Genomic DNA, 10,564 nt, shown 5'->3' with positions numbered 1-10,564 from the left:
AGGCGTGCCCACCGTGGGTCTCAGCAAGTGTGGACAGACGGTGTCTGCGACCCCCACATGCTGAAGTCCTCGCCCCCGAGGTGATGGTGAGGGGAAGCGAGTGGGGATTCAGTGCCACGGACCCTGGGCCACGTGAGGCCCAGCGAGGCAGTGCCCTGGCCAGCAGGGAGGGAGCGCGGGGCAGGAACGGAGTCTTCCGGCACCTGGGCATGGGCTCCGTCCTGAACACGGAGGGGCACGCGTGTGGCTTCTGGGCCTCCTGGAGCGTGGGCTCCGTCCTGAACACGGAGGGACACGCGTGTGGCTTCTGGGCCTCCTGGAGCGTGGGTTCCGTCCTGAACACGGAGGGACACGCGTGTGGCTTCTGGGCCTCCTGGAGCGTGGGTTCCGTCCTGAACACAGAGGGGCACGCGTGTGGCTTCTGGGCCTCCTGGAGCGTGGGCTCCGTCCTGAACACGGAGGGGCACGCGTGTGGCTTCTGGGCCTCCTGGAGTATGGGTTCCATCCTGAACACGGAGGGGCACGCGTGTGGCTTCTGGGCCTCCTGGAGCGTGGGCTCCGTCCTGAACACGGAGGGGCACGCGTGTGGCTTCTGGGCCTCCCAGCTGTGGATGGATGAAGACCTCACCTGGAGGCCACGTGGGCGTCCTCTGTAGGCTGTTCTCTGTCCCTCCATCTCCACGTGCTGGGGCCTGGGAGGACGTGACAGCATGACGGAGCCCCTGCCCATCACCGTCCATCCTGCCTGGGGCGAGCTGCCCGCTGTGGGACCCCCGGAGGCGCTGCTGCCCCCACAGTGGGTGGTAATGTGACCCAGGCCGCCGGGGCCACCTCCATCTGCCCGGTCCCCCCTGGCCGGGTCCTAGTGTGCACAAGCGATGGCCAGCCGGCAGGAGGAAGGGCCGGGGTCCCGGCCTCGGCCTCCAAGCTTTGCAAACACAGGAGCCCACCCACCAGCCCCCGCGCTCAGCCGGCCTCGGCGTGGGGGGCACATCTGCCCCTGTCACCCAGGACGCCCTCTGTGACCCGCCCGAGCCTGTGTGCCATGTGGAGGAGCCTGGGAGAGTAGACAGGGAGAGGGGGACAGCGAGCCCCTGCCCTGCTTGGGGCTGCTCACGAGGCCACTCCACCCCCACCTGGCGGGGAGACCTGCGGCCCCTGCTCCCCAGTGGGCACCAGAGCCCCAGCGCAGTGGGACAGGCGGTCAGTGGTGCGGGCTCTGAGCCCCAGCAGGGTGGGCCGGCCGGCAGTCTGGAGCCTGCCCCGGGCGGGGCTGGTGAATCCAGCCTCCAGCGGGTGCAGGAGGGAGCGGCTGGGGCCTCTGCCCAGTGCCCCCTGCCCCCGAGCCTGGCACCCTGCCCTGCCCTGCGGTCCCCTCCCTGGCAGGGGCTCAGAGGCAGCTCGGCCTCTAACTGCCCCCTGCGCTCGGCTAAGTCCCGGGAGAGTCTCCCCGCAGCGCTGCCCTGCAGTTAAGGACAAGGCCAGGAAGGACAGAAATAGAAAACCCCACACGCTGCGGGGTCAGCCAGGGGTCCCGGGGACACAGGCGCTGGCTCCGGAAGCCACAACCCAGCATGCAGCCGAGGTGGCTGACGGGACGCTGGGCCAGTCCATCGCCAGCCTCAGCGAGGAGAGCCGAGCACCGGGGCGACCTCCTGGGCCGGGTGCCGTCCTCAGATGCAGGAGGCATGGCCTGTGCTCTCCCACAGCTGCCTGGCACATCCCAGCTCTGTGTCTGCCCTGGGCCCCCAGACCTCCTGGGGTGACACCCACAGGGGACCTGAGCCACACACCAGTGCTTGGTGCTCACAAGGCCCCCCCGGGAGCAGTGACACAGACACGGACACGCGGGTGCCACCGTCCTCACCTGCACACGGGAGTGTGAGGCTTGGGTGCCCCGCTGGTGACAGAGCCGTGGCCACAGCCACCTAGACTCCCTCCTGGCTCCACTCGGATGCTGTCCTGTGCACGGTCCGGCGGCCATGGCGCCCTCTTGTGGGCTGCAGAGGCAAGGGGGCCTCCGTGTCAGCAGGGTCTGCAGGGTCGGCTGCGTCAGTGCTGTGTCCCTGTGTGTGCACGCGTGTGAGTTCATGTGCATGGATGTGCATGCGTGTGTGCATGTGTGAGCATGTGGGCTCATGCACGAGTGTGTGTGCGTGTGGGCTCACGTGCATGGGTGTGCGCATGTGTGTGAACATGTGCAAGTCCTGGCTTCGTGTCTGGCACTGGCTACACTGCCCCGCCCCAGCCCCCACGGCCCCCGCTCATAGTCCAGGGGCTGAGTTCTTACTCCAGGACCCAGGGCTGCCCCCAAGAGAGAGGAAACCTCGGCCCAGTGGGCGTCCACTGTCATGGGCCCCTGCCCGGGGCAGGCTGGCCCACGCCTGATGTGGGGTGGGCTGGGGCGTGTTTATTCCACGTGCCCAGGGGCACACGCGAAGCTCCTTCACAGCATGCAGAAGCTCACTGGGCGAGAGGCCACCGGCTTGAGCCCTGCCCGTGTTCCTGATGCGTTTGAGGCAGGCATGGCCCGTGTGACCTGCTGTGGCCCTGGGCCCTGCAGAGCCGCACGGCTCCCTCAGCTGAATGGGGCGGGCGGCAGGTGCGCTGTGGGTGCTCCACGCAGAGTGGGAGCCTGGAGGGCCCACGGGTGTCAGCCATCCACAGCTGGGGCCTGTGGACCTCAGACCCCTGGCCCCGTCTCCTGCTCAGCACAGCCCGGCCCAGCCCCTGGGAGGGAACGCAGGGGAGACGGGACTGGCCCTGCCTGCCCGTGCGTCTGCCAGAGCCCCCGTCCTGCCCCGAGCTGGGCTGCACGGCCTGGGGAGGGCTGTTGGCAGGGCCAGCGGCTGTCAGACTGAGTCCTGGACCCACCGTGGCCCGCAGCGGGGTCTTGGAAGGGGATGCACAGCCGGCAGCTGCTGCTCCCAGGGGCATCACCAGGCTCCTATGCACGGTGGCAGGTCCCAGGGGACCCAGCTGGCAGAGCTGGGCCAATCTCAGAGGGGCTTCTGTCTGGCAGGCCCAGCACCCGTGAGCAGCACCAGGGCACCAGCATTGCAGAGAGGGCCGGGGGAGCCGAGCCAGCGCAGGGACGGGTCCCGCAAGGCGCGCGCACGCCTGGGCAGGCTCTCGGTGAGTCGGTGCGGGGACAACCTCAGGGCTCTGGCTGCAGGGCCTGGGCCCAGCCACCGCGGTGCTACCTTCTCTCCCAGACTGGGGTGGGCACCGTGGACTCTGACCTCCCAGACGGCCCCCGTCTCCTCCCCTGCTGACGTCACAGTGAGCTCCATGCCCCTGCCAGGTGAGGAGGCAGAGCTGCCCGGGGAGAGGGGCCACGTCCAGTGGGCAGCACCAGGCCACTGGCCACATGGCAACGGTGTGGGGGCTGGCCTGGGCCCACCCAGACCACAGACCCCTGCGGGCGTGGGCTGACCCTAGGCTGCTGCGTGAGGTACCAGGGCTGAAGCTGGGAGGGGGCTTGGAGCACAGGCCGGGCAGGTGCCAACACACGGTGTCTGGGCTGTGGCTGTGCCGGGCCCGCTGCCGGCTGCCGTCCCGGGGGCTGTGGGAGAGACCTCCTCCCACTCCCACTCCACTCCCACTCCCACCGCAGATCCCGTCGGTGCTGCTGAGGGGCCATGCTCACCTCCCCGTGGTGACCCCCCCATGCTGGCCCCCATGGCGGCCTGACCTCTGCCCAGCAGCTCCGCTGCACGCGCTGGGCCCCGCGGGGCTTCTGCACAGCCTCCGGGTCCTGGGAGCTGCACCCAACCCTGCCTCAGGTCCCCTGAGAGCACCCGATCTCGCCGCACCCTTGTCATCATCACTCAGGCGGGGCTGTGAACCCCCTGCCCGCCCGTCAGCCAGGGCCCGGGTCACAGCTGACCGCCCCGTCCCCAGGGCTGCTGGGGGCCAGGTTCCGACGTGGTCCCGCGCACGCTGGCCCCGGGGTCTGGGGTGAGGAAACTCGCTCAGGACTCGGGGTTTGGGGTAAGGGCTCACCTGTGCTGGGAGGCAGCTGGCCCTGCCTGGCGGGAGACGGTCATGCCTGCTGGACACTGCGTGGGTGTGGTCTGGCCTCCCGCGGGCGTGAACCCCACTCACTAGGGGCGACCTTCGAGAGTCTCCCCCTGGGGTGGGGGACCGCGCTCTGGGCCTCGACCTCCACCCTGATCCCCTCTCTGGGGGCCCCATCCTGCCGTGGGCTCTGAGGATTCCCTCTGGGCTGAGCGCCCCTGTGTCGCTCCCCCTCTTCGTGGGGGAACGACACCGAACCCTGCGCTGTTCTTTCGTCTGCTCGGCCCTCCCCGGGTTTGCTGCTGGTTCTTCCCGGGTTGGCTACTATCCCTTCCACCTCCGTGGAAGGGCAGTTCCCCCTGGCCGCATTCCCCACTTCCGCAGGGGAGCGGCACACCGCCGGCCGGCTCTTCTCGGGGGCTGCACAGGTGTTCCTTCAGCTAGATGTTCCCCATAGATGTTCCTGGTGCATGCCGTCTCTCTCCTCCTTTATAGTCCTCCTCCGCCAATCCCAACTCGGCTGCCCACACGCCGAGCACGCTGCTCTCCTCCAATCAGGAGCAAGTCCTACAGTTTATCAGTTGAACTGGAGGCAGCTGTGCAGAAGCTGTTTACTTCTCTCCCAGCGCCATATTGTGGGAGAGCAGATGCATAGAATAAGTCTTAATTCCAGTAACTTAGTCTAGTCCGGATTGCTCCCCACAGATCCCCCTTTCTTTTTATTTTTTAGCGTTGATACGCGCCTGTCTTCGGTGTCCCGCGGCACACACTCTGCTCTACTTGCTAGAGTTGCCACAGGCTCTTACAAGTCCTATCAATCAGGCAAACCGAATCCGGGTCCTCTCTTCGCCATGTTGTGAGGAGGTTTTTAGGCACTGATGCATGCCTGTGTTCGGTGCCCTGCAGCGCATGCTCTACTCTGCTAGAACTGCCCGCAGGTGCTTACAAAACCTATCAGGCAAACCGAATCCAAGCCTTCTCATTGCCGTATTGTGGGGGAGACTTATTAGTGTTGGTTCGTGCCTATCTTCGGTGACCTGCAGCTCATACTCTGGTCGAGCTGCTTGCTGGCGCTTACCGCCTTAATCAGGCAGACCGAATCCAAGCCTTCTAATTGCGGTATTGTGGGGAAGCCTTACTGATGTTAATTCGTGCCTGTCTTCGGTGACCTGCGGCGCATAAGCTGCTAGCCGCCGCAGGTGCTCATCGTGCTCATCGCCTCACTTAATCAGACAGGCCGAATCCAAGCTCTCACATTGCCATGTTGAGGGGAGGCCTTATTTTTCTCTATTTCTCTATCTCCGGGCATTCCTATTTCTCCCATTTTACTTCTGTCTGCCAACATTCCTATTTCTCTCACTTTACTTCTAAACTTCTGTTTCTCTTATCCCCGCAGCTTCCCGGCGCCTCGCCCTGCCGGCAGGCTCTGCCCCGAGGCTATTTCTCCGCGGCTTTCCCGCCGAGCCGCTTCAGCCCGCGTCTCTCATCTGCGCGGCTTCCCGGCTTTGCGCGGCTTGGCTTCGCGCGCTCCGCGGTCTCCACGCCCTTCGCGTCTGCACCACGGCCTACGCCAGCCCTGTTCCCTATCTATTCACGCCCCGTGCTCTCTCTGCACGCGGCGGCTTCCGCGAGTAACACAGCGTAGCTTACGTGTCCACCACTAGCATTCAATCTAAGTTCCCCGGGCTAGCCTGGCGAATTCAACCCAGCATACGTCTCCGCCCCACGATTTGGCTTCCCGTCCTTTGCTCCCCGGGCTAATCAGACGGATCCCAATCTGGCTTACGTCTCAGCTTCTGGTTTCAACTTTTCGCCCCCTATTCCCGGGCTAACTTGAGAATCCCAAAGTGGCTTTCGTATCCGCCTCGGCCTGCCCCCCGCGGCTTCAATTTCCCTAACACTTTTCTCTACCCGGTATGTTTCCCTAAGTTTTCTTCCAACAATATTCCTCCCTCATTTCTCCTGGCCTCTCCCCACAGTCCGCATCCGAGTCTGTTTGTTCTAGCTTTCACTTTCGCTTTCGACCTTAGAGATTTCTCCCAGCTTCCCCCCGTAGTCCGTATCCGAGTCTATGCCTAGGCTTTCAATAGCTTCTTCCGGCTCCTTTTTCGTCCGGCTTTTCCCTAGGCTGTTTGCTAGTTTCTCTCTCCGATATTTTCCCAATTCTTCCCGTTTCTTCCCTCCTAAGTTTGCTATCCGTCCTAGGTTTCCTATCCGAGTCAGGTTTCCTATCCGAGTCACGGCACCATTATGTCGCTCCCCCTCTTCGTGGAGGAACGATACAGGACCCTGCGCTGTTCTTTCGTCTGCTCGGCCCTCCCCGGGTTTGCTGCTGGTTCTTCCCGGGTTGGCTACTATCCCTTCCACCTCCGTGGAAGGGCAGTTCCCCCTGGCCACTTTCCCCACTTCCGCAGGGGAGCGGCACACCGCCGGCCGGCTCTTCTCGGGGGCTGCACAGGTGTTCCTTCAGCTAGATGTTCCCCATAGATGTTCCTGGTGCATGCCGTCTCTCTCCTCCTTTATAGTCCTCCTCCGCCAATCCCAACTCGGCTGCCCACACGCCGAGCACGCCGCTCTCCTCCAATCAGGAGCAAGTCCTACAGTTTATCAGTTGAACTGGAGGCAGCTGTGCGGAAGCTGTTTACTTCTCTCCCAGCGCCATATTGTGGGAGAGCAGATGCATAGAATAAGTCTTAATTCCAGTAACTTAGTCTAGTCCGGATTGCTCCCCACACCCCTGGGGCAGCCGCTCCACTGCACTGGGACAGAAGAGACCCAGGCGGGGCTGGCCCTGCCCAGCATGGCGGTGGCAGCTGAGGTAGAGCCAGGCTACCCTGAGGGCGGTGTCGGCCAAGGGCGGAGCCACCACCACACGCTTAGTGCACCCAGCATGTGGGCTCCAAGCACCCCAGACAGCCACGGGACAGTCACCCCCAGGAAAGGGAGGAAGGCAGAGTGCACGTGACTGAGCGTGTGGTGTGATTAGACAGACGTTGATGGAGCAAGGTCCACCGTGACCTGGGCTTGCACACGCGTGACCCCGAGGTCAGCACGCCAGAATGGGATTGAGGGAGTCTGGCGCAACGCTGGAATGAGGGATGGCTGCTGCAGCCAGCAAGTTGTGAGGGCTCATGGCGCCCTCTGGTGGCCACATGCGGAGCCACACGTGTGCTTTCCCTTAGCCCCTTGTTGGACCAGTGCCGTCTTCTGGTGCCCACGTCCCACTTCCTCTACTGCAGAAATCCCAAACCCGGGTGGAGCAAAAACACTCGGAAAAGAAGCAGCTGCAAGCAGCCAACCCAGGGTCCCTGTGTCCCCTCCAGGAGTGGCTCTCAGCCCCTCCCACTGCACTGCCCCCCTCCCACTGCACCTGCCACCTCCCACTACACCTGCCACCTCCCAGTGCACCTGTCCCCTCCCACTACACCTGCCACCTCCCACTACACCTGCCCCCTCCCACTGCACCTGCCACCTCCCACTACACCTGCCACCTCCCACTACACCTGCCCCCTCCCACTACAGCTGCCACCTCCCACTACACCTGCTCCCTTCCACTACACCTGCTCCCTCCCACTGCACCTGCCCCCTCCCACTGCACCTGCCACCTCCCACTGCACCTGCTCCCTCCCACTACACCTGCTCCCTCCCACTACACCTGCCCCCTCCCACTACACCTGCCCCCTCCCACTGCACCTGCCCCCTCCCACTACACCTGCTCCCTCCCACTACACCTGCTCCCTCCCACTACACCTGCCCCCTCCCACTGCACCTGCCCCCTCCCACTACAGCTGCCACCTCCCCCTGCACCTGCCACCTCCCACTGCACCTGCCCCCTCCCACTGCACCTGCCCCCTCCCACTACACCTGCCCCCTCCCACTACACCTGCCCCCTCCCACTGCACCTGCCCCCTCCCACTACACCTGCCCCCTCCCACTACACCTGCCCCCTCCCACTACAGCTGCCACCTCCCACTACACCTGCCCCCTCCCACTACACCTGCTCCCTCCCACTACACCTGCCCCCTCCCACTGCACCTGCTCCCTCCCACTGCACCTGCCCCCTCCCACTGCACCTGCCACCTCCCACTGCACCTGCTCCCTCCCACTACACCTGCTCCCTCCCACTACACCTGCCCCCTCCCACTACACCTGCCCCCTCCCACTGCACCTGCCCCCTCCCACTACACCTGCTCCCTCCCACTACACCTGCTCCCTCCCACTACACCTGCCCCCTCCCACTGCACCTGCCCCCTCCCACTACAGCTGCCACCTCCCCCTGCACCTGCCACCTCCCACTGCACCTGCCACCTCCCACTGCACCTGCCCCCTCCCACTACACCTGCCCCCTCCCACTACACCTGCCCCCTCCCACTACACCTGCCCCCTCCCACTGCACCTGCCCCCTCCCACTACAGCTGCCACCTCCCCCTGCACCTGCCCCCTCCCACTACACCTGCCCCCTCCCACTGCACCTGCCCCCTCCCACTGCACCTGCCACCTCCCACTGCACCTGCCACCTCCCACTGCACCTGCCACCTCCCCCTGCACCTGCCCCCTCCCACTACACCTGCCCCCTCCCACTACACCTGCCCCCTCCCACTACACCTGCCCCCTCCCACTGCACCTGCCACCTCCCACTGCACCTGCCCCCTCCCACTACACCTGCCCCCTCCCACTACACCTGCCCCCTCCCACTACACCTGCCCCCTCCCACTACACCTGCCACCTCCCACTACACCTGCCACCTCCCACTGCACCTGCCCCCTCCCACTGCACCTGCCCCCTCCCACTACACCTGCCCCCTCCCACTACACCTGCCCCCTCCCACTGCACCTGCCACCTCCCACTGCACCTGCCACCTCCCACTGCACCTGCCACCTCCCACTGCACCTGCCACCTCCCACTACACCTGCCCCCTCCCACTGCACCTGCCCCCTCCCACTACAGCTGCCACCTCCCACTGCACCTGCCACCTCCCACTGCACCTGCCCCCTCCCACTACACCTGCCCCCTCCCACTACACCTGCTCCCTCCCACTACACCTGCCCCCTCCCACTACACCTGCCCCCTCCCACTGCACCTGCCACCTCCCACTGCACCTGCCACCTCCCACTGCACCTGCCCCCTCCCACTACACCTGCCCCCTCCCACTACACCTGCCCCCTCCCACTGCACCTGCCACCTCCCACTACACCTGCCACCTCCCACTACACCTGCCCCCTCCCAGTGCACCTGCTCCCTCCCACTACACCTGCTCCCTCCCACTACACCTGCCACCTCCCACTACACCTGCCACCTCCCACTACACCTGCCACCTCCCACTACACCTGCCCCCTCCCAGTGCACCTGCCACCTCCCACTACACCTGCTCCCTCCCACTACACCTGCCACCTCCCACTACACCTGCCCCCTCCCAGTGCACCTGCCACCTCCCACTACACCTGCCACCTCCCACTACACCTGCCACCTCCCAGTGCACCTGCCACCTCCCCCTGCACCTGCCCCCTCCCACTACACCTGCTCCCTCCCACTGCACCTGCCGCCTCCCAGTGCACCTGCCAACTTCCAACTCACCTGCCACCTCCCAGTGCACCTGCCACCTCCCAGCCTACAAAAGAAGGAGCCACTCTGCTGTCCTTGTTTTCTCTGGTTTCAAAGCTGCCATGGGCGTTCTGCAGCGGCCACATTACTTGGCACTTGGGGTCAAGTAGGTGCCTGTAGGGTAACCCAGGCTCCTGTCCTGGTCTGAGTGCCCATGTCCTCAAAACTCGCAAGTTGAGACCCCACCCTAGGTGCAGAGGTTGGGAGTGGGGCCTTAAGGAGCGGTCAGGGTGGATGATGGCAGCACTTCCCAATGAGCCCCCCCCCAGACGCCCCCAGCATCCCCATGTGAGCCCCCCCAGACACCCCCAGCATCCCCACGTGAGCCCTCCCAGACGTCCCAGCATCCCCACGTGAGCCCCCCCGACCCCCCAGCATCCCCACGTGAGCCCCCCCAGACGTCCCAGCATCCCCACGTGAGCCCCCCCGACCCCCCAGCATCCCCACGTGAGCCCCCCCAGACGTCCCAGCATCCCAACGTGAGCCCCCCCAGACGTCCCAGCATCCCAACGTGAGCCCCCCCAGACGTCCCAGCATCCCCACGTGAGCCCCCCCAGACGCCCCCAGCATCCCCATGTGAGCCCCCCCAGACACCCCCAGCATCCCCACGTGAGCCCTCCCAGACGTCCCAGCATCCCCACGTGAGCCCCCCCGACCCCCCAGCATCCCCACGTGAGCCCCCCAGACCCCCCCAGCATCCCCACGTGAGCCCCCCCGACCCCCCAGCATCCCCACGTGAGCCCCCCCAGACGTCCCAGCATCCCCACGTGAGCCCCCCCGACCCCCCAACATCCCCACGTGAGCCCCCCCAGACGTCCCAGCATCCCCACGTGAGCCCCCCCAGACGTCCCAGCATCCCCACGTGAGCCCCCCCGACCCCCCAACATCCCCACGTGAGCCCCCCCGACCCCCCAACATCCCCACGTGAGCCCCCCCAGACGTC

Source organism: Oryctolagus cuniculus, chromosome 5 (assembly GCF_051225735.1).
Source record: "Oryctolagus cuniculus isolate XC-2025 breed Fujian yellow rabbit chromosome 5, ASM5122573v1, whole genome shotgun sequence".
Lineage (NCBI taxonomy): Eukaryota > Metazoa > Chordata > Mammalia > Lagomorpha > Leporidae > Oryctolagus > Oryctolagus cuniculus.
This window is presented reverse-complemented; position numbering follows the sequence as displayed.